The sequence below is a fragment of the Passer domesticus genome, chromosome 1 (assembly GCF_036417665.1).
Source record: "Passer domesticus isolate bPasDom1 chromosome 1, bPasDom1.hap1, whole genome shotgun sequence".
In the NCBI taxonomy this organism is placed as follows: Eukaryota; Metazoa; Chordata; class Aves; order Passeriformes; family Passeridae; genus Passer; species Passer domesticus.
Window position 1 is genome coordinate 146001721 of NC_087474.1, and position 23067 is coordinate 146024787.

The 23067-nt window shown below is 35.7% G+C and overlaps 1 long non-coding RNA gene across 4 annotated transcripts in view; it reads left to right on the top strand.

The window, feature by feature from the left end:
* The window catches only part of LOC135283918 (uncharacterized), a 40957-nt gene that overhangs the window by 3946 nt on the left and 13944 nt on the right, over positions 1-23067 (top strand). For 3 of the 4 annotated variants that reach the window (XR_010349510.1, XR_010349518.1, XR_010349520.1), the window contains exon 2: positions 21635-21725. This is a non-coding gene — a long non-coding RNA (uncharacterized LOC135283918). Of the gene's footprint in view, positions 1-20105; positions 20238-21634; positions 21726-23067 lie in introns of all 4 variants that reach the window. The other variant, XR_010349521.1, reaches the window with a different exon arrangement.

Genomic DNA, 23067 nt, shown 5'->3' on the forward strand with positions numbered 1-23067 from the left:
GTTTCCTGATTTAGATGTTGTACCATAAAACACTTAGTTCTCAAGTGGAATCCAAGGAATTAGTTTTGTTCTACTGCTACAAGATTTTTATTATTTTAATGACTAAATTTTTTGTATTGTACTTTATTGGTCATGATCAGTCAGGATGATGTTGGTACATAGTTGTGTTTGTCTGAGTTTAGAGAATGGGCATTCTCAGCAAAAGCTGTCACTACTGTAATGTAATCCTATAGGGTATGTAAAAAGCAGAAATGTCTGAATTCTTTACACAGGCAGAATGACTTTTTATATAGTATCTGCAATGCCATTAGCTTTGGCAGAATTTATATCTTGATCCCCCTGTCTTTACTAATGGAGTAGTTTCTGTTCAGATACCCATTTGAACACTAGCTGTATCATCCCTTAGCTCCAGTAATTTAGGACTTTCAGTTTGTGACAAAAAATGCCAATGTTATTCTGCCCAATGCACCGCTGTTGTGGAGATACAAAGTAAAAGAGAGTATAATAACGTGATAACTCCCACATGAATGTGATACAGTACAGCATTGTGCAGTGGAAGCTTTCCAAGGGACACTTGAATGGTGAAAGTTTAGAAAATACATTTAATATGATCATTGCACCAAATAAAATTATTTAGTATATACTTCAAGACAGAATATCACCTTGAGTTCTGTATACTATTGTTTTCCATAATAGGAAATTACTGCACACAGTGTCAGTAGAACAAAAGAGAAGAAAAGGTAAATATTGCAGGGAAAAAAGCATGCTAGTATATTGCTATGCTTTGTCGCTAATGTAATAAGCAAAAGGGAATTATCCAGAATTGCATCAAATATTATCCTTCTTACATAACAGTACTACTGGAGTATGTAAAGGAAAAGAAATCGGGAAAGGGTGGTTAGGTGCTGAAACAGGAAGAAAAAAAAATTTAGTGGATTTTACAGGTAATAAAGTTGGTGAGCTGGTGGGAGGATGTTAAATTGTCCTTCTGAATTCCACTTTTCTTTTTGCATTGGATTGAGATATAGTTAAGGTGTATTAAACATGTCAGTTATTTACTGCAATTGAGTAATAATGAAATGCAGTGTATGTACAATCATTTTTTATTGATCAAATCTGAAATGCATTCCATTGGTGAGCATAGATTTTCTCTGTAAACTTCTATTTGTTAGCTGGTGGGGGGAAAAGAATTGTTTATACAAAAAAAAAATAATTATTGCATCCCAGGTTTTGCTTTAATTATTTCTTGACTGGTTTTGGTTTTTTTTTGTTTCCCAGTATTATCTTTTGTAATGTTTTCAATGTCCTTGTATATTTCTTGAAGTTTCAGGGAAGATAAGCACTATAGTTATAAAATGATTCATTATTCTTGATAATACTTGCAGAAGTTATGGATATAAATATTCTGGCATATGCCAGAGAAGAGGAACAAATCTAGTAGGCCTCTGTTTCTCTGTTGTTCTTCATGAAGGATTATCCTTGGCTTGAACCAGAATTCTGTGCATGGAGCTGCACGTAACCTAAGCCCATAAAATATTGGCAACCCTGACTCTAATTTCAGACTAAAAATTACATAAAGAACATTTATAATTAATTTGTAGTTAGAAAGAAGGCGGGCATTCTACCTGCCATATATTCTTTAATAAACACTTAAGAATATAATAACAGGCAGTTGATAACCTGGTTTAGAGACATATTTCTGGACACACAACTAACATATGCTGATGGCTTTTAGATGCCATATGTTGAGATTTTAAAGTTACTTAGGAAATAGCTTAGGAAATTCTGGTAGCAAGTGTTTGTTATTACTAATCTTGAAGAAAAGACAGGCAAAACCAGAACTTAAGGATATCTGATAAACAGCTAAGATTTAATTTCGATTTGCAACTGCATTATTAATTTATCACAGTGTTCAAGGCAGCCTAGTAAAATATTTCAGGCTTTTTTTCATATTATTTAATGTTAGACATTGATCAGAAGCTGAGGGAGGGTCAAAGATAGTGTGTGGGAAAGAATATTGGACTAGTATCAAGCTATTTTGTTTCAGCTAGATACTTGGTATGCATGAACATAGCTAGACCCTTTTGCTATCTATTTCTCTCTGTACTCCATTCTAAAATGATTTATAATGTTTCAATCCCTTCCCCTTTTTAGCTGAGTGCAGTATTACAGTGAAGAGTATATCGGTGCTGATTTTAAATAGCATTTCACAACCAGCTCTGTCTCTTGCTTTGTTCTCTATATGGGCATCACGTCACTTGGAGAATGATGAGCTAAAAGTGATGAGTGTTGATGTGGTGATGCTGTAATTTTTTGTGCAGCTTGAAATGCAGATGTGAGCTGACCTGCCATAAGGGATGTGATGAAAAGCTTACCTTCCCCCTCACAGTGGAGCATGAAGTCACGAGCCCTTGCCCTGAGCTCCTCAGGACTGTCCTGGGAGAGCATCGGCCCCAATGAGATAAAGCACCACAAGTCCCTGGGGACAACACAGGGCTGAGGAGTCCCTGCCCTGGGGGACAGGGCTCATTATGGGATACAGGGAAAGCGCATGCAGGGGTGGTGGAAGACTTACAATGGAACATTTAGGAGGGGAACCAAAGGTGGATAGATGAAGGGATCAAGCCAGTTTGGGCAGGAAAAAATGTGCAAAAACAGAGAGAGAAGAGGGAACCTGTTGACAGTTTGCTGGTTGGTACCCTAGTCTGTGTTTCAGGTGGTGGGCTATGCTTTTCAGTCCTATATGTGTATAGTATTTTTGTTTATGTAGTTTGATGCACTTGAATATGCTGTTTCTTATCTATTTATTTGTTTCATTAGTAGCAAAATTTGTTGACATGATATGTGCACTAGTTTTGATTCTATAACTATTCTGTAATTACTTTTTTTATGTAAAAATATAGAATGTGTTATATTACTCATTCTCATGAATGAACTATTGTTTTAAGTCCTCCAAATTCAGTTCTTAAAAATTAAAGTTATTAAAAATAAAGTACTTCAATAAAGTATAGTATTAATATATATAGGCACTAATTTTTTATTTTCCATACTGATGTATTTTAACTGCTTTAGGATTTCCAGTTTCCCACTAGAGTGTTAGCTACAGTTCTGAAAGAGTAATCAGTTACATTTTTTATTTCAGGCATATTTTCTGTCTATATATGTGTTTGCCATTACTATAGAAACAAAATAAAATAAGAGTGTAGTGTATTGTCTTGCTGAATGTATGACTATATGCATCTCAGTCTATTCATATTTTTAAGAAAATTGTTTCATTTATAAGCAAGTAGTTTTTTGTCTGAAATCCCAATATCCTCTGGCAGGAGTATTTTAGAGATCCAATTAATGGTGTACAAATGTTTTATACTAAATGAGAAAATAGATTTGCACTAGAAACATTGAAGGGCTACAAGTAAAGAAAATAATGAGATCCTTAGATACTGAATATATTGAAAAATTGACAATTAACTCAGGTGACTGTAAAATAATCTTCAGTACCTCTACAATCATTAAATAGAGAAAGTTAAATTTAATTGCAAATATTTCAGTGTTTTTTCAAGAAAATATTTTGGAAAGAATGTTGAATATTTGAAAGATTACTCAATTAATTTGCTTTCATCACATTAAAATGTTGGAGTATGCCTAGAATCAGATGGAAAATAAATAGCACACTACAAAATATACCATAGGAACTTCATAATTTTTCAGTATCATTTATAGATTGTATAATAAAGCAAGCAGGCGGTATGGAAGACCAACTTGCCTGAACAGAGAACTCTTGGAGATCAAGAGGAAAAAGAAATTGTATGATCCCTGTAAACAAGGTTAGGCTTCACAGGGAGATTACAGAGATGTAGTTCACAGATGCAGGGAGAAAAAAGGGCAAAGCTCAGTTACAGTTGAAACTGGCTGGTCTTATGTCCAGAAACAAAAGAGACATTCTGAAATATACTTATAGCAAGAGAGGTCTAAGGAGAATGTTTGATTGATACTTGATTGTCTCCTGACAAATAAGGATGAAGAAAAGGTGGAGGCATTCAGTGTTGGGCGCTTTTTGCCTCAGTCTTTAATAATACTGGTAAGCTCTTGGGCTACTTGGTCCTCTGAGTTGGAGGAGCACAGCTACAGAAACAGTGACTTTCCAGTGGAGGACACTGGAGTTTTAAGGGAGCAGTTGTATCAGTTGAATGTCTGTAAGTGCAGGAGCCTGATGGGATTTGACCCAGAGTACTGAAGGAGTGGATGTTATAGAAGGACCCCTCTTGATCATCTACCAAAAGTCTTGGAAGTTCAGCGAGGTCCCTGCTGACTGAAAGCTGTCCAGAGTTACTCCAGTCTACAAAAGCATGTGAGGGAAGACCCAGGGAACTGCAGACATGTAAGTCTAACCTCAGGTCCTGGAAATATTATGGAGAAGATTATACTGGGTGGTATTTAAAGTCATTTAAAGAACAATGCAATCATGAGACACAGTAAACTTGGGTTTACAAAGGGAAACCCTTATTTAGTATCTTTCTGATTAAGGTCACCCACAGTGGATTAAGGGAAAGCAGTGGACATAGTTTTTCTGGATTTCAGTGAGGCTTTTTAATATTGTCTCTCACAACATCTTTCTCAAGCACTTGTCCACCTGTAGGATGAGCAAGTTCAATGTTGACCTGAATGAAGAAGTGGCTGAACAGGTTGAATACAGAGTTGAATACACTCTTAGATGAAAGTTTGCTGATGATACCAAAGTGGGAGATGCCACTGACTCATGTGAGCCCACAACATTACATATAGAATTCAGGGAAATAGAGTGAATATAGAATGGAAAAAAATATAAGAGATGAGAAAATATTTCTGAATAAAGTGAAAAAGTTGAAACTTACTAAATTTTACTTTCTGTAATGACTATTTAGTAAGATTTTTATGTGATACTTACTAGGACTAGACACATGTTTCTATTCTCTTAAGTGAATTAATCATCTAATACTTATTCACAAGCCTTTCTCAAGGGGACAAAGCATGTTTTTCTCCTTTGATCAGTGTCCATGCTTTCTAGGCAGTCTGTCTCCTATGCTGAGCATCCAGTCTGACTCCTAAATTCTGGCAAGCTGCCTACTCCTGAGATTTTTGCTAAGCAGAATTCCTTTTAGGCATCCACTGGAATAAATGACTCATCTGTGTTTCTTAAAGAAATTGTTTAGGAACCAAGGTCCATGAGAGAATTCTAGGCTGATAATCCTCATAATAAAATAATTTCCCTTTGGATGTGAATCAGGTGTGGAAACTCTTGATGCATTTTTTCATCATTCTATAATTGCTAATTCTGGAAACTCTGTAGTCAGAGGACTGGCATCTGATTATTGAATGCCCAGGTCTCTTTGTGTGTTTTGCCTGGAGCAAAGACTTTGAGCTTAGGGTTTAAATAACTTATCTTGGTGCCAGATACCTTGTAGCCAAAGCAGAGACCTATGTCAATGAGAAACTGTAAATGCTGTAATCTGTATTAATTTGCCTTGAAGTCAAGTCTAAGGGTGCTAAAATAGGCTAAAATAAAGCATTAATATTATGTATTGGTTAGTGCTGTGATGGCAGAACTGTGCATAACCGCTTCACAAAGTGTGTGAGGACTGTGATCATCAAAGGGATAGAGATGTATTGCATACATGAGGATGATTTGGGGAATACTCAAGAAGCATGACTTACAAAATGAGAAAAAAAGCCCCCAATATAAACAGTTTTAGAAGCAGTTGAGAGCCTGCTTCCCCTTAGGAGAACCAAATAGCCTAGAAATATTAGACATAGTGAAAATATAAAGAAGAAATAAAATTAATGCCCTTTAGTTATAAATTCTCTCATCAAAGTCTCTGGGTCTTAATCATCTTAATCTCAGCAACTGTGAACTGATAACAACCATAGCCAACAGTGTCATCCTGAAATCCTTGGTGTTTCATACTCATAATAAATTATATACATATTAATGGGATGCATATTAATGTTACTGACAGTTTTGTACATTGTGGCAATTGGTAATATGGAAAAACTAAATATTAGCATAAAATGTGTTGATAATAAATAAATTTAGTAACATTTAGGTTTAAAGCTTAAAACTGACCTGATTTGTCAGTCTTCTAAACCCTGTATAGCATTCTCTTAATTATCTAAAAAATAGATACACATATATATATTGTATATGTGCACATACATATATAGACACATGTTCAATTGCAATGATCTAAAAGTTGAACACTGGAGCACTGGCCGTTGGAGAAGCACTGTGTTTTGTCTTTCAGCCAACTCATCTTTTGCAGATATTGTTTGCACTGCAGGATCCCTCAGGTCTCAGTTTGTGCCCCCTCTTGCTTTCTCACCCAGACTCTTCATTGCTGCTGTCACCTCTTTTCCAAGCTGTCACTAAGGACCCAGAAATTCTTTTTTTGCTGGTAACATTCATTGAAGCAGCAGCTGTTCAGCTTGTGGATACTTGCTTACTCAGAAGGACACTCTACTTGTCCCATGCTTAGTGCTGAGTTTTCTATTCTTACCAGTCTACAGAGAATCCTAGATCCATAATTTAATAATTTCTAAAATGAGGGGTTTGTTAGCAGAACCATTGAACATGACAGCTTTCATAGCATCTCACTGCACAAAGTGTTTGAAAATTAGATTAAATGGACCTCTGATCTTCTACATCAGATGCTGTGTTCCTGTGAAAAAGATATTAGTCAAACAGATGAAAATAATGTTGTTTTGTATTTTTAATGGATCTGTGTAAAAGCTGTTCAAAGCAAATCAAATCAAAACTAGCATATCTAATTTAAAGGTAGTAAAAGTGAAAATGTTTAGCAAGTTATGAGTTGTTAAAATCTGTGGATTCCAGGGCCGGAGTTTCTTCTTTGCAGCTGCTGAAGCCCTCTCAAATGCAGCCTAGGAACCCAGGGGTCTCTCCATCCCACTCCCATGGCTGCTTTCCTGCCTGCAGGTCTGGCAGCTAGTGAGGCTGAGCCTGGGTACCAGAGTCCACGTGTCAGCACAAGGACTCTCACACACTCACACATACACAAAGGACTCAAACATTTGCTAAGAAATCACACACACAGACACACCCTCATGTTCAGGATTAAATTCCCTTGGGACTGATAAACACAGTCAGGTGTCTCCAGTTGCTGGGACATTTATCTGTGAACATTGTTACTCACATATCCTTGTCAATTCACTGCCACTCCTGTGGAATGCAGCATTGATACACAAGATAGAAAATGAGAGAACACCAAGAAACAAGGTAAGAAAATAGTTTAATAAATTAATTGAGGAAAATAAGGGATCTGAATAGCAGAAGTTGTTACAGTCCTCTCCAAGGAGTACATAGTCTTCTGCTAATATATTATATATATATATATATATTATATATGTTTTTTTTCCTAGAAAAGACTGAAGGTGAGGTTTAATTCTGGTGGAGGGTTTTGGTTTGTTAATTATTGCCTCTCTTGATTTGACCCCTTTTTGCCTTTGAGCAAGGAATTAATTAACTTTGCTATCATTATGGAGACAGCATTGAAGAGGTTATATTAGGGATGCTGTGTAGGGTATATCTATTCTCTGTTTCAACTTTAGGTCAACAGATAGTAATCATGGAATGGCTCTGTATCACTTTGTAGATTGAAGAATGATAATTTCATGCTGTTGTATCTTTCCACAATGATTTCTTGCCTTCCAGTTTGAAGCTGGAAAAGCTTTTAGCCCTTTAATAAATCCATGCAAAGCCTTTTGTGTCTGATTGTGATGCTCAGTTAAAAGCAGGAAGACCACAGCAATAAAAGTGCAGAATTTGCTGTTCCGGGTTAAACCAAAGACATACATTTTCAATTCATTTTGGACTGGTTGCAAGCATTATCAGTAATATGTTTCTGAAGGTTCTACTGGTGTGAATCTAGCAATTCTGATGGTTGGTTTAGCAGGAAATTGAAAGGTAATGTTAAATTGAAAGGGATCATAAACCCCTCAGTGGATTTGAAGTAGATGTTGTTAGATGCATAAATGCTAGGACCTGTGGAGTCTAATTGTCAACAGATATTTTACTTCCATACTTGGGAAAAAAAAAAAGTAAGAAGAAAGGAGAAACTTTAAATGAGCATCATTTAAATCATTAAATGCTGACATATTAAATTAGTTCATTGGGTAAATTAATTGCCTTAAATTTGACTTTATTTTTAGTGTCTTTGTATACTTGCTCTAAGCGTAGAAGAAACCCACTTTCCATTACTATCACAATATATCTTTTCATCAACACTAAATTATCTTCAAATGGTTTAAAGAAAAAGAGGGAAAAAAAGAAAAGGGCTTTCACAAGGGACTGAAAAAAAAGTATTCTGCTTTAAAAGCCTGAAGTCATCATTGTAAACCTTAGAGTTACACATCTTTTTTCCTCAAGTGTGAGACTGATGCTCATTAGGGAAACTTTCCTAAAACAGCAAAATAATAAAAACATTTATATGTAATAAAAAATCAAATTATCCAGTCATTCCAATCTCTAAGTGTAGATTTAATAGGAGGTGGCTACTATGGAATAATTTACCTGAGCATATGTCTAAGAAATAAAAGCCACAGAAACAATTATTTGATATCACAGTATTTCTACACTATGTGTTGCACAACTAGTAGCTTTTATATAAAGGATTCTATTACTATCTTATACAAAGTTATTCTTTAATAATTAATAGAAAGTGCTATTTTTTAATTTTCTCTCATAAATGACAAACTTCAATATGAGTTCATACTCATAAGCTTTCTTTTGACATAGTAGGGTATGTTTGTCCTGTAGTATTCACATATTGAGATTATAAAAACCTGGATGCTTCATATTCAGCTCATAATTGCTACTTAGTGCAAGGTTTCAAAGCATACAAAGAAATGTACATTCTTAATTTAAGATGGTATCATTCTAATTTAGTTAAGATATAGATAACTAGCATAAATCAATATGCTCCCAGTAGAGTCAAAGAAGGTAGATCCTACCTAGCTGGTCTTTTTCATAATATATTTAATCATATTTTTAAACAAAAATAATTGAAAAATGTGTTTTGTGTTAAGCATTTTAAAGGACAAAATAAATCGTACTCTGCTATAAGTAAGTTTGTGGATGATACAAAATTAGGAGAAGCTGTTGACTCCCTCAAAGGCAAGAGACCTCAATAAATTAGAGGACTGGGCAATCACCAGCCATGTGAAGTCTAAGGGCAGGTACTGGATTCTTCACCTGAGATGGGGCATCCCTGGATGTACAGACAGACTGGGGAATGAGTAGCTGGGGAACAGCACCATGGAGAGGGACCTGGGAGTCCTGGTCAGTGGCAACTTGTCCATGAGCCAGCAGTGCCCTGGCAGCCAGGAGGGCCAGCCCTGTCCTGGGGGGCATCAGGGACAGCATCACCAGCTGGGCAAGGGAGGGGATTGTCCTCCTCTGCTCTGCACTGGGGCAGCCTCATCTCAAATATTGTCTGCAGTTTTTGGTATATAAGAAAGATATTAAGCTGTTAGAGAGCATCCAAAGATGCAAAGATGGTGAAGAGCCTTGAAGAGAAGACATATGAGCAGTGGCTGGGGTCACTTGGTCTGTTAACCTGGAGGAGACCAAGACCTCAGAGGATTCTGCAGCTTCCTCACCAGTGGAAGAAAAGGAGTAAGGATCTATCTCTTCTCTCTGATGAGCAGTGATAGTACCTCAGGAAATGGCATGATGCTGTGTCAGGGGAGGTTTAGGTTGGGTATTAGAAAAAAGTTGGTCACCCAAAGGGTAGTTGGGCACTAGAACAGGCTCTCCAGATCATGGCACTTTATTTCATGCTATGTTGACTTCTGAACCTGTGTGTATCCCAACTTCTTAAAATCTGGAATACTGGATGCCAAAAAGTTCGTGTCATACTGTAGTTTCTTATAGCCCTAGACATTTTTGAATTATAAAAGTTTTGTTTCACTCTGGTGTGGAGTGTGATTTTTTTTTTTTAAATCTCCCGTCTAACACATCTATCCTGTACAAAGACAGTATGTGCCAAAAAAAAGAACAAGTGTTGCTGAATCTTTTTCTATATATTGAGCTCCACAGGGGACAGTGAATGTTCATTTTTCTTTCCACAACTACACAAAGACAAAACTAGAACTCAAATAAAATGGTCAAAAGTGTGTTTCACCTGCTGCCTCTGGCTTGATGATCGGTATGTTTCTCACTAGATTTGTCCTCAGAGACTGTCACAGAAAACAGAATTTCAGCATGATTTATTATGGCTTGACAAAACACTGAAAAATTGATGAAGGAAAAATTCAAGTACAAATACAATTTGTGTTCATATAGTGTTCTTACTTTAAATATTGTTAATGCTAGTAGAAATGCAATTAGTTAGAAGTATTCTGAACACTTTCAGTACAATGTGAAAATAACATTAAGTTGTATTTTCAAAGGGATATTACAAACCAGCAATCACTCCCTATTTTGCTGGTTTTGACTGCGATAGTGTTAATTTTCTTCATGGTAGCTTGTGCGGGGCTGTGTTTTGGATTTGTGCTAAAACCAGTGTTGACAATACAGGGATGTTTCAGTCTCTGCTGGAAGTATGCTGTATGTGTGCCTGTCTCTGATTTTGTCTCCTGGGTGGGATCTGCACTGCAAACACCTTTGCTCCTGGGTGGACCCCTCATACCTAGGTCCCAGAGTGTCATGTATTACCATAGGCATTATATAGCTTAATTCTATTCTGTTCTATGTTATTCCATCCCATCCTATTCCCTGAGCTCACCATGAATCAAATGATGAAGAGACTATTATTGTCTGAATTATTGTCTGGGTTTTTTCAGCTCCAAAAACATTTTCAAGGACACAGATCAAAAAGATTACAAGGGGAAACTTTATTTTCTTTTATTTCTTTTATCTTATTTTTCTAAATCTGTTTCAGAGCCAATGCTTATTAGCATTAGCAAAAGGTGATGTAGCTAAGAGCAGGCTGATTCATTCTTCAGTTTTGCTTGGAAAAAAATATCCCTTGCGGTCTGACAAAGGCAAGTCAGAGAGCACAAAATGCAGTGGCAAGACAAGACCAATCGGTCCTGTTTCCTAAAAAGTGGAAACTTGAATAATGATGACCAGGACTGACCACAGTGAGACTGAGGAGATGTGTGGTTCTCTGGGGTGTTTTTGAACGTATGACACATACTGGTGACAAGCCTACTTTTGCCTTCAGAAACTTGCTCTTCTGGGCGTCTTGGCCAGTGGTACATGATAAATGCTGTCATGCCTGCCCTGTGCTTGCACTGCCTGCAGAGAGAGCTGGACAGCGGCAGCTCCTGATTGTGCAGCAAGCCTGGAGCCCATCCAAGCACAGGCTCTTTTGCATGAGTAAGAGCACCTGGGAAATGGAGCTGAAGGAAGTGCAGAGCTTGCTCCCACTGCAAAAGGTGGAGATACAGCTTTCTTTTTTTGTCTTATGGATGCCATGAAATCCAGGTTATGAAGTAGACAATGAAACATATTTTTTGAACTATAGTTTCCTTCAATCTAAATTCAGAAGATCTGAGCAAGAACTTAAATGTTATCTATATGTGATATCTTAAGATAAGACATCAAATGTAGATATCAAGATATCTATATTTGATATATTCATAAGAATAGTAGCTGTGGGTAATTGCTAATTGAGCATAAACAAATATGTTTCAGAAGAGCATAACTGTGGTAAAAAGCAAAATGAGTTCAACAGAGTTATCTTTAAGTATATATTTAATGATACATCTTTGCTCTTTCCTTGAACAGAAATTGGTTGATATGTTCCTTTAGTAATAACTGAGAATTCAGAGAAATTGACTAGTTTTCAGAAGGCAGAGTAGTTTGTGGTTCTACTGACTTTTAATTAAAAATAAACATAATATTATGTCAGGTAATGAATGCCAGCAGAGTGAGAGCTTTCGAAGAGTTTAAGGAACAAAATCTAAAATACTAAAGGGGCTCCTACTCACTAGGCATTGGAAATGTATAATTGTCTCTATAAGGTTAAACTGAGGAATGGTGCAATAGAATACAGACATTATTGTTCTGAGACCTAACTGTTTCAAAATAAAGAAATAATTCAGGGGTTAAAGGTAAAATATTACTGAGCTAAAGGTAAAATGTCTGTCATTAGCTCAGCAATAGCTGAGCTTTTTCAATGGGTTGCAGTTACAGCAATGATCTAATGAAATGTGTGAATTTCTTTAAGGAGAGGAAACAATGTTGAAAAAGTTGCCCAGAGAATCTCAGAGAGCCACATAATCAAATTAATACTTTTTGTTCTTCTTTTTTTCCCTATGTGGGATGGATTGTACCTGCTGATGCTGAAGTGATTATAATAACTAGGCATTTTAGAGCTCTTTCATCATTAATACCCTGAGGGAAGAATCATCCTCACTCCTTTCCTGAAAACATCACTTACTAAACAGACCAGTGTTATTGCTAGAATGCAAGCAGAATTCCATTCTGAAGCCTTCAGAAAAACAATGTGGACTCATTAATGAGATCTAACAGCTAATTACACAAATTCATTGAAATATGCCTACAAAACTTTATGGTCTGTAATGGTGAAATGGCTACTTCCACAAGCAGGTGTGTAGGTCAACCTATTAAGGTTCTGTGTGTACATACGTAAGTCCATAGCTGTAGGAGAACTTGAGAGAAGATATTTATGCAAGATCTATTTGATCGTTCATCATAAATTACTACTTAGGTCCAAGAATTTTATTTATTTTATTTATTTGTACCTGCTTCATTTTAGCCACAAGAGTGGAAGACATATCCCTTTTATAAAAAATACACAGTACCCCATACCATAGCGAGCCATCTAAAATGCAGAGCAATAGCTCCTTTCTCATCACCTATTGTTATGACTTGAGTAGTTTACTTTGTCATCAACTTTCTCATGTAAGTAAATCAATTATCTTTGTCTTGCAGAATACAGAGTGAATTTTGCTTGACACAGTATATAAAGTTCATAAACTGAAAGCAGAGAAAAATACACAAATATTATTTAAGGTCATATGCTTAATATCTTTCTGTTATTGTGAATTATGTTGTTCATCTTACAATTGTACCTAAAGGCCTCATCAAAATCATACAAATGTTCTTTGTCTTAAAACAAACTGGGAAAACTCCCCGGTTTTATTTTTTAAAAAACTGACTGCAATTTGAGAAGATAAATCAAGAAAATGGTTGCTAAACTGTAGGAAACTAATCACTTAACCAATTTGTAGGCCAATAAAGATTTTGTTTAACTTTCTAGAGCTCGACAAAGAAGTAAGGATGTTATAGAGCTGTTCAGGGTTAGTTAAAAGGATCAAGAGAAAAGACAAAGGAAAATTATATTGGAGAATGAAAACAGAAATAAACTCAAAAAAGCAAAAAACGGAAACAAAACCATTTCATAGTACAGAACAATCTCGACATTCCCGTTCCTTTTAGAATGGATTTTCCCATGTTATACATATGAAATAAATTAATTGCAAGTCCAAATATGGTTAGTAAACTGCCAGTTCTGAGCTAAGAACATTATTATGTCCAATAATGCTTAAAGATTTTAGGATTTTATTTAAACCCTAAAATATTGTATTTCTTTTGTAAAACATAATCTGTATCTTCAGTAGCACCTTGTGACTTTACAAATGCAGGAGATGTAGAATATTTTTGTTTGGAAGACAACATACTTGCTTTGATTTGATACATTTCTCATGCGGTTTTTTTGTTTGTTTTTTTTTTTTTTTACATAACTAGGTGCTACAAAGCCTATTCTTTCATCTTTGGAAAGTGTTTAAGAAGAAGTAACATCTAAGTTCCCAATCCTTTAAGTGCAAAGTATTTCTTCAATGAGAAATTTCATCTAGCAGCTCAAAGAATTCCTGTTGCAAAGATGATGGATTTTTGTTACTCAACTTAAAAATATGAATCACTCATCAAAAATATGGAATATAAAATTATCCTTTAAAATAGTTTGAGGATGCTTTTTGAATTTTTTTGACATCCACTTGATTTATTTTTCTCACTCAAACTGCCAACTGACTTTTCTTTCTCTGGAGAATACAAACACAGAGATTGACAAAGTCAGAGGAAAGAAAATATTAATTAGCATACTGAGTATGGGCAGCCCAGCCAACTGTGTATTTTCTAGGAGTATATCTTTGATAGATCAATACATTCTATCTGGAAATAATTCTAGATGGATACCTAATGAAGATATCCTCTGGGCTCATAGTACTGTTAGCTGAAGCATGATAGAATGTTTGTAAGGAGTACACAGGATGCATTCTTAAATGTTATCAGACAGAAACCATAGAGCTGCTAATATGACTTTTTATCAAATGGTTGTTTCTTTTTATTAAGTTTTGTTAGACTAAAGAAGTTCGCCACGTAATCCATTGCAGTTTTTTTCAAAAGTTACTGAATATGATACAAATTTCACTGAAATATTTTGAGCCTTTAGATGAAACTGAGATATATGTGATTTCCTTGCACACAATCAACATGTAAAACTACTCAACTGATTGCTTACTTTTCTTCTTGCATCTGTAATTTGGGTAGGTCAAGTGTTGTTTGAGATCAGGTACACTAAATTGTACACAAGTACATGCATACATGCATTCTAGTAAAAGAAGGCATGTACTTCATAAAAAATCAAAAGGAACATTAATTTTTATTTCTGGAGTACCATGAAATTCCCTGAATAAGGATGTCTTCAACCATTATATTATCTACTTATTTTCTGCTGGAACATGCTTAATTCAGCAGCACTCTTAAAGACTCTGTGAAAATATTCTTCCTTTTTCTTTTCTTGAAATATTGCTCGGCCAGATTTTGGAGAATAGTTTATGGCATCAGTAGACCAACCTACATAAAAAAGAGTATCATAAATAATTTTTTTTAAAAAAAAAGAACTTTAAAAAAACTTTTAGCCAATAACCTTTAAATTAAAATAAGATCTTCTAGTCCATGAGGATATGATCCATACAACTAATAAGTCTGATGCAACACAGTCTAATTGTAGGGACAACATTTAAATAAGTAGCTTTTTCAGAAATCCAGGGAGCAGTACTGTAATTAGAGATCCAGAAGCTCTAAGGATATTAAAAATTTAAGCATGGAACCAGCTACCTTTGCAGTGTCTGTTTGCTAGCAGGCTCTTCTGTCAATTGAATCAATATACAGTCTCTGTATAAAGACTTTTAAGTATGCCTATAATTTTATTTTTACCAAGGTTAATAGTTATATTATAAAATGTTTGCTAAGTAAAAGAGAATAAATTGTCATGTGCAGAGAAATAAAACACCAAACCACTCCCGAAATCTGTGTTTGAGGATCATTTGCTTAAATAACCTGATTTCACTGAATGTCTTTTCTTTTGTCTTTCTGCTGAACAGTTCAGATAAACAAATTCATACTCCACATGCTATTGATGAATTATTCCTTTTTCATCGTTATTGCTTCATCTTTGGGTAGTTTGGCTAATCAATTTGATATGTGTATAAGGACTATGTGAATTACTGAAACTTTTAAAGAAGGTTATTAATTTTTAGAAATAATATAGCATATAAAAATGCAAAAGAACTAAATACCATATTCCTATAGATATTAATATTAGAATTTTTTTCTTTACTACAGCCTCTCAACTGAAAAATTTTTGAAATACTAAAAAATTACAGGACCTCTAAATACAGAGAAAATGATAAAATATTTGAGATGGCTTTTTTTGTTTGGAAAATATTATCTTTTATGTTTCATTTTAATTTATTACTGAATAATTTCTTCCAAGCATAAAACTTTATATTTATGCAAGATATATTGTACTAAAGATTATATTTACACTTAATGATGTTTTTTTATTTTTATTGAGGCATCTATGTTTTGGAGAAACCCAAAGTAAAATCTCTTAGACAACTTTCATAACCTGTTCTTCAGAGTACCTGTAAATTGTTTTCATTTAACAGGGCTACTAATGCTCCAATATTATAGTTGTTCTCTGTTTTACAAAATGGTGAATTCTGTTATCTGCTAAGTAGCATTTGTGTTGTGTTGTGCTGAGTAATCTTGTTCAACTCAATAGAACACATAAGTATGTGCTCAGCTTTCTGCTGAAACTGGTGTATATCATGAATGTCAATGAAATCAATTTAATTGAATGGCATTAGGGATAGACAGTTCACTACTTTCCAATTATTCAGAAATCATTTCAAACAGTTCCCAATTTCTGCAAAAATACATCCCTTTAATATCACATAGTTAGTGACTTACTTGTAGGTCATCAATCTCTCTGTACAATCTTTAGAGGTTGTACTAAATATCTTAGTATTTAACGTAAAGATAAATGATGACAATATTTAGGTGTGTGGGTGTTTTATATAATCACACAATTATGTATTTTGTCACAGTTCTTGAAAATATTACAGGATTTTATAAGGGGAAGAGCTAACATTTTGTGCTTGCTTTATTCAGTGGGATGCCTGAAAAACTTAAAATTTTTAAAACCCTAGTGGTTTATAAGAGCCTTTCTCTAGTGACACTTGTCTTTATATAAGTCTCTTGACACTGGAAGGCAAGGCAATTTTCCAAAGCATCAATTTGTTTTGAAAACTCTAGTCTTTCTTTTAAATAATTTACTTTATTATAAAACAAATCATGGCTACATCCAGTATCTAAATTATAAAATAATCTAAATTTTAAATATTCAATAGAGCTCTGAAAGCTCTCAAGTTGATAAAGTGGCACTCTGATGCTACAGATTTTTTTTACTGGTCATTGTCCAGAGCAACAGAAAAACATAATTATATTTAGTTAACTCTGTATCTTGAAGACATTGATGCTAGATTTCATTGCATCTCATCACAGCAAGAAAAACTTGTTATTTACATGTTGTACACTTGTTCTTTTGCTCTAGGAACATAGGTTTTATGTCTCACATCATGCTTTCTTCAATATGTGCCAGAGTACACTTTAATTAAGTAGATGAACATTTACTGAGCTGTATGTAATTATTCACTGTACAATGAAAAAGTAACATGGCATTAATGCATTCTCAGCCCATTGCTATCAACCTGAGAGGAGACACAGTCATAATAAGCACAGGATATTAAGTGAGGATTAACAAGACCTTTTACTGCCAGGAAAAGCTGACTGTAAGAGAGAACAACAGTTGTTCTTTGATTACAGTCTTCAGACAAGCAGTTCTGTGAACTCATACATGGCTTGATTATCATTAGAACCATATTTTTATGTGCTATGTGCATTCTTACCATTCTCCATTTACTGTAGAAACTCCTATTTTAGTCTATGGAATCTTACAAAGAAATTAAGATATTCAAGCTTAAGGAATTTGATGGTACTTCAATTCAGGAACAATGTAATATTGCTTACAAGTCCATATTCTCACTCCTTTGTTTAGGAATAAAAATCTGATTATTCTGATGACTGTAAGATCTTGGACTAAAAATAAAAGTAGACTAGAAAATTTTAAGAAAAAGCTGGCAAAATGAATAATTAATGGTTGTGCCTAGACTGATAAATATCTGTGTTATTTTTATTTTTATGGAATCTGAAAGTTTATATTGGATTTACCAGATGCAACTGATAAAAGTAATGGAAGATATATTTCCATATAGTTTCACCAGTAACTGCATTCATAATCTGCTTTTAAGCAGAATATAACAAGATCCTGTTAATTCCAAAAGTAGGAAACCAGGACAAAATGAAGACAGGAAAAAAGTAAATTGTGTGGTCATGTTCCTGTACTTGTTCAAAATCTCTCATTTTACAAATATATTGGAAAAATATTTATAGTTGTCTATCTTTGCTATTGAACTGGGAAGCTGTGTTTAGACTGATGTTTATCATAAGTAGTAAGTAACAACTCAAAAATATGTATTGATGATTATACTGGATTTAAAAACTCATTGGAGAAAAGTTGAGACGGCTCAAAATCAACCCATGGGGGAAAACCAAAGAAAACAAAACTGTGAGAGGTTAAAAATGTTGAGTCAGAGTTTTACTGAAGCAAAACTGACAAACAATATAGAGAAAAACATTTTACCTACAAAAGGCAGAAGGCCATCTGGTCCCCTGCTGTAGCATCCCATGAACTCTCCTTGGTGAATGCCCAAGCCCTCAGCCCTGGAAGCATTAGCTACTTACCATAGAGTTAGCCCTCCCAAAGGGAAAAACAGTCTCTCCCATGGACTTGGTGTCACAACTTTCTCTGGTTTCTCCTTCCCCTGTCACTGCTTTGGCATCCCTGGTGGCCACTGTCCTACCCCTGGAGTCCAGGCCCCTCTGCCCAGCCCTTAACTCTGCCCCCCACCCCTTCCCCTTTCTAAGCTGACTGCTCCACGCAGTTCACTCTTTCCCCGCGTTTGCCCTTCAGCGATGGTGTTACTCTGCTGGAATAAAACCTTGCAAAAGAGCCTTTCTTGCCTCTATTGCTGAGTCAGCTGTGAGTGTTGAGTGGAGGTTTGACTGCGCTGCCTGAATGTTAACTCAGCCAGGCAGGAGTGGCTTGCTGGGGAAAGGGATAGGCAGCAGCACCTACCACTTTAACACCCACATTTTTACCCCACCTCTCAGGCAAAACCAAAATTTCCATGTGGCTGGGAGGCCAAAGAAGGCTATCCTGCCTGAAGGAATTTACTCTGCCCAGGTGCTGGTCTAAGGCCCAGTGCAGCAGTGGCCAGTGAAGAGGTGCAGGTATCGCTGCAGCAGTGGCCAGTGAAGAGGTGCAGGTATCGCTGCAGCAACGGAGTGTCAGTGTGGGCAGGGCTCTCCCAACACCATGGCGTGGTTCCAGCAGCAGCCACCTCTCCTCAACCTGGCCATTGAAGAATTCTGCTTGTGCCTGCTGCCCCAAAGAGACAGTCCATTAAGGTAACGTAGATGGGTGTAGAATACTCAATTTGGTCACCCCCACATAGTGCTAAACTTTGCCTCCTATCCCCCTGGACAATGATGAATGAAGATGAGTATCACAAATGCAGGTTTGAAGAATGAATTTGAAAACATTTCTGAAAGCGATTTCCTTCACTGAAGCTGGTGCTATTGTAGAAATTACATGTATCACAGTTTCAAAGAAACTGAAAATAATGTATCAATATCTCAATGTACAGAAAATTCTGGTGAGTTTTTGGTTTTATGTGGGTTTTTGTGTTTTTTTTTGTTTTGTTTTTTTTTTTTAACCTGCTAGAGACAGGTATAAAAGGAATCATAGTTTGAAATTATAAAATGTAGTGAATTAGAAATAAAAGGTATATTTTTTTAATAAAAGGAAATGCAATTAAATCAAGTAGAAAATGGTGTGGAACCCCAGTTCGCACTTGGCAACTTTGTTTAAAGGGGTCTTGAGGTCTCTGAGGTGGGTGTGTGGGAGAAATGCAACAACATTCTCAGGAGGTTAAAAAACTAAACTTTACTGGGAAACTTCAGAAGATCAAAAATTTGGCAAAACTTAAAAAAATCCCTCATTCAGTCAAAATAAAGTATTTTACTGAGAACAGGCTTAGCAAACTCTACTCATCCAACCTTAAATAACCCATATTTCGAGAAGAGGGAATTAGGAATAGGAAGGAAGAGAAAGACAGAGAAACAAAGAGGGAAAAGCAAGATACAGCTAGTGTCTTGGATCCTGCTGTGGTTTCAGATGCCATAAAATCCAAGTTCAGTAGAGATACAACCATGTGTGTCTCAGGGCAAGAAGTTTTATCTGCTCTGGCCTCAAGCACCCAAGTGGGGTTTCTGGACCTGTGGCCACTCTGGAGCTCTGCTGGGGCTGCAGGGGTAGGTGGGGGCATTGTTTCCCATGTACCAGGTATGCCAGCAGCTGACAACCATTCTGGGCTGGGCTAGAGGCTCCAGGGAGATGGGGTGTGGGGCAGGGCATGTCCTACTTCCACAGAACTTGCACTGACCCTCCCGACCCCACAGTTCAGTTATTTAGAGCCAGTAATAATTTTGTCCAGTCTCTCACAAATGTTAAAGCTCCCTCTTTCTGACTCTTTGAATAAAGACTGGATTTCTTTTTAAAGAGATGATTTATCGTTATGCAATCACTGAGATCAATAAAAATTACCTTTTACAGAAGTCAAGCTGATAGTCTGAGAGCTTTGTCTGGATCAATCCAGACTGAGTTACAGCCTTCCAACAAGTCAGCAGACAGATGCTATATCACTGCAATGGGCTATGTGTCATCTTAACCTTGCCAAAAGATAAGGTAAAATTTATACCTCCATGAAATTACTTTAAACTAATGCATTTTACCTCAGAAGATAGGGTGAGCTAAGTGTGCACATATGGGCTATTGTAACTCACCTCATGAACAGTGGCTTGTAAAGCTGCTGTAAATCATTAGCTTTTGATTCTGTGCCCCTATGCTTCCATAGGAAGGAACAGGAAATACTCCATACTTAAAAGCTTTTACAGATTGGCCCACTATGAGGGGGGCCATTTTTAAGAGATGTGATGGATCTGTAATTCTGATGGGAATAAGTATGTTTTAAAATAGGAACACAAATCAGTTTTGAGCCCCTCACTACATGAAAGACATTGAGGGACCGAAGTGTGTCCAAAGAAAGGCAACAAAGCTGGTGAAAGGTCTGGAGCAGTCTGATGAGGAGCTGCTGATGGAACTGGGAGAAAAGAAGACACAGGAGAGATCTTCTCTACAACTCCCTGAAAGAAGGTTGTAGCCAGGTGGGGATCAGTCTCTTCTCCAAAATAATAAGCAACAAGTCAAGAAGAAATGGCCTCAAGTTGCACCAGGGGAGGATTAATTCAGATATTAGGAAAAGTTTCCCATCTGAAAGGATTGTCAAAACATGGGAAGAGACAGCTCAGAGAAATGACTGAGCCACCACCCCTGGAGGTTTAAAGATGTGTAGATGTGGTATTTAAGGACATGGTTTAGAAGTGGACTTGAAGTACTTGTCTATGTAAATGGCTGGACTCATTGGTCTTAGAGGTCTTTTCCAACCTAAGCAATTCTACCATTTTATAAGTCTCAAGTACAAACGAATGTAGGTCTGTATTAAATTAGTTACAGGATCAGTTTTTGTGAAAATCATATGACTCATAGGTGGTAATAATGCCATGCATTTGACACAATTTGATACTTTAAGATATATCATAAAATCATTTATATTTTAAATCCACTGTCTACTCCTGTGAACTTCAAGGAAACAAACTTTCTGTTACCAGATGACCTCAAGGGTAAACAAAATTAATGAAAAGGTTTGATCAGAAAGGCCTTAAATTTCAAGAATACTACAAGGCACTAAAATAAAAATATTTTCCAACAGTGCAAAATGTTTAAGAATTCAAAACTATAAGCTAAACAAATTATTTGTATTACCACAGGCAGATGATTACAAATTCAGGCTGAACAGATGACCTGTTAGAAAATAAAGATCCTATTTACACTTACCCTGCTTAATATCGCTGCATGAAGTAACAAGTTTTTTAAAAAGGAAATTAAAGAATGTTTACATTGTTCATCAATGTAATGTTCAAAAGCGTTGTCTAGAGAGTGCTACAGAGTGTGTCTGTACATTTGTTCCTGCAAATTAGAATTTGAAAATAAAAAATAAAATACATTATCTCTACTTTTTTCAGGCTATGCAGTGATTCATCAAATGTTTTTCAGAAGAAGCTGCTGTTCTCACACAATAACTGGCTTCTGTGTCACCCTTCCTTGTTGAACAAAGTAAGTCAACAACCTTCATACACTCTTGGATGTGCTACTTCCAAAACAAGGCTGAAACACCTACCAGTATGTCTGTGTGAGAGGCTAAAAGTAGTGGCACCTGCTCTGCAGATAAACATCAGTCTTCAGAGCTCTCACTGCAGTATCTGCTGATGCTGTGCAGTTTTATGTAACCCATTTTCTTATTTTCCATATGTCAAACAACCTTGAATGAAAAAAGGATCTTATCTGCTTATTGTCTCTACTTGAATTAATAATTTTCTGTTTGTGATATCTGAAATTATTGCTATGAAAATGATTGTAATTTCACAGAAGGCCATGGTAAAAAATAAGATGTAAATGCTTCTAATCAAAGATACTCTTCATGCAAATGAAACTCTAATTAGAAGAGGAAACAATCTGTTTTAGCAGACCACCATGAGAAGAGCTGCTCAGCATTAAATATAGGTCAATAAAGACATTAGTTTGCAAAAAGATACTAAAGTAAGTAAAAGTCATTGAGTATTTAATCTGGCTTTTAGGATATAATCCTAGAATATTCAATCCATGAATTGAATTTAAGAAGTGGATTTAGGGTTGAATATAGCTGGAATCAGAATAATTTTGCTGTGAGGGTCTTTACAAAAATAAATCTTTCATTTTCTTACACATGTTGAAAGCTTCTTCATTGAAATGGGGAATTCATGTTAGATTATCAGAGTTTAGTCTATTTGCACACAGAATTCCATCATGCAGTCTAATAAGATTGTCTTGAAATGCTGGACACTATTACACCAGGGTTCCAAGAATAACTGTCATACTGCATATAAAACAATAATTTAGATTAGCTATTAGTTTGCATATTTTTTATTTTCCTTTATGTTGTCTTAAAGGGTTGTAGTAGGGATTCTTTGTTTATGTTTCTAACTGTAAAGATGGGTTTTTTTCAGCTCTGTTCCTTCAGGACCCTTCAAACTCACAATTCTGAGAAGCTTGCAAGCGTGCATTCATCATTAGAGTTAGTAGACACCAGTATTATAAGCAGACAGTGGTATAATAACAAAATGTACTCTATTAGACAATACAAGTTTGCCATGACAAGAGCTCTCCAGAGAAGCAGACTGATTTTATGCAAAATGTAACCAATACAAATATTTAATTTCAGAACAAAAAAAAATTCAAGATCATGAAACAGTGAAGCTGAATAAAATCTTGGAATAACTTCATATGTTTTCATAACTGAAAACATTCAATCAAGTCTTCCCACATTAAAGGAATCTTATTCACAAAATACCTTTTGTTTGCTTTGACCCTTTGGATTTTGTTTGACTGGTTTGTCTTGCTTTTCTCAGTCTTTTTTCCT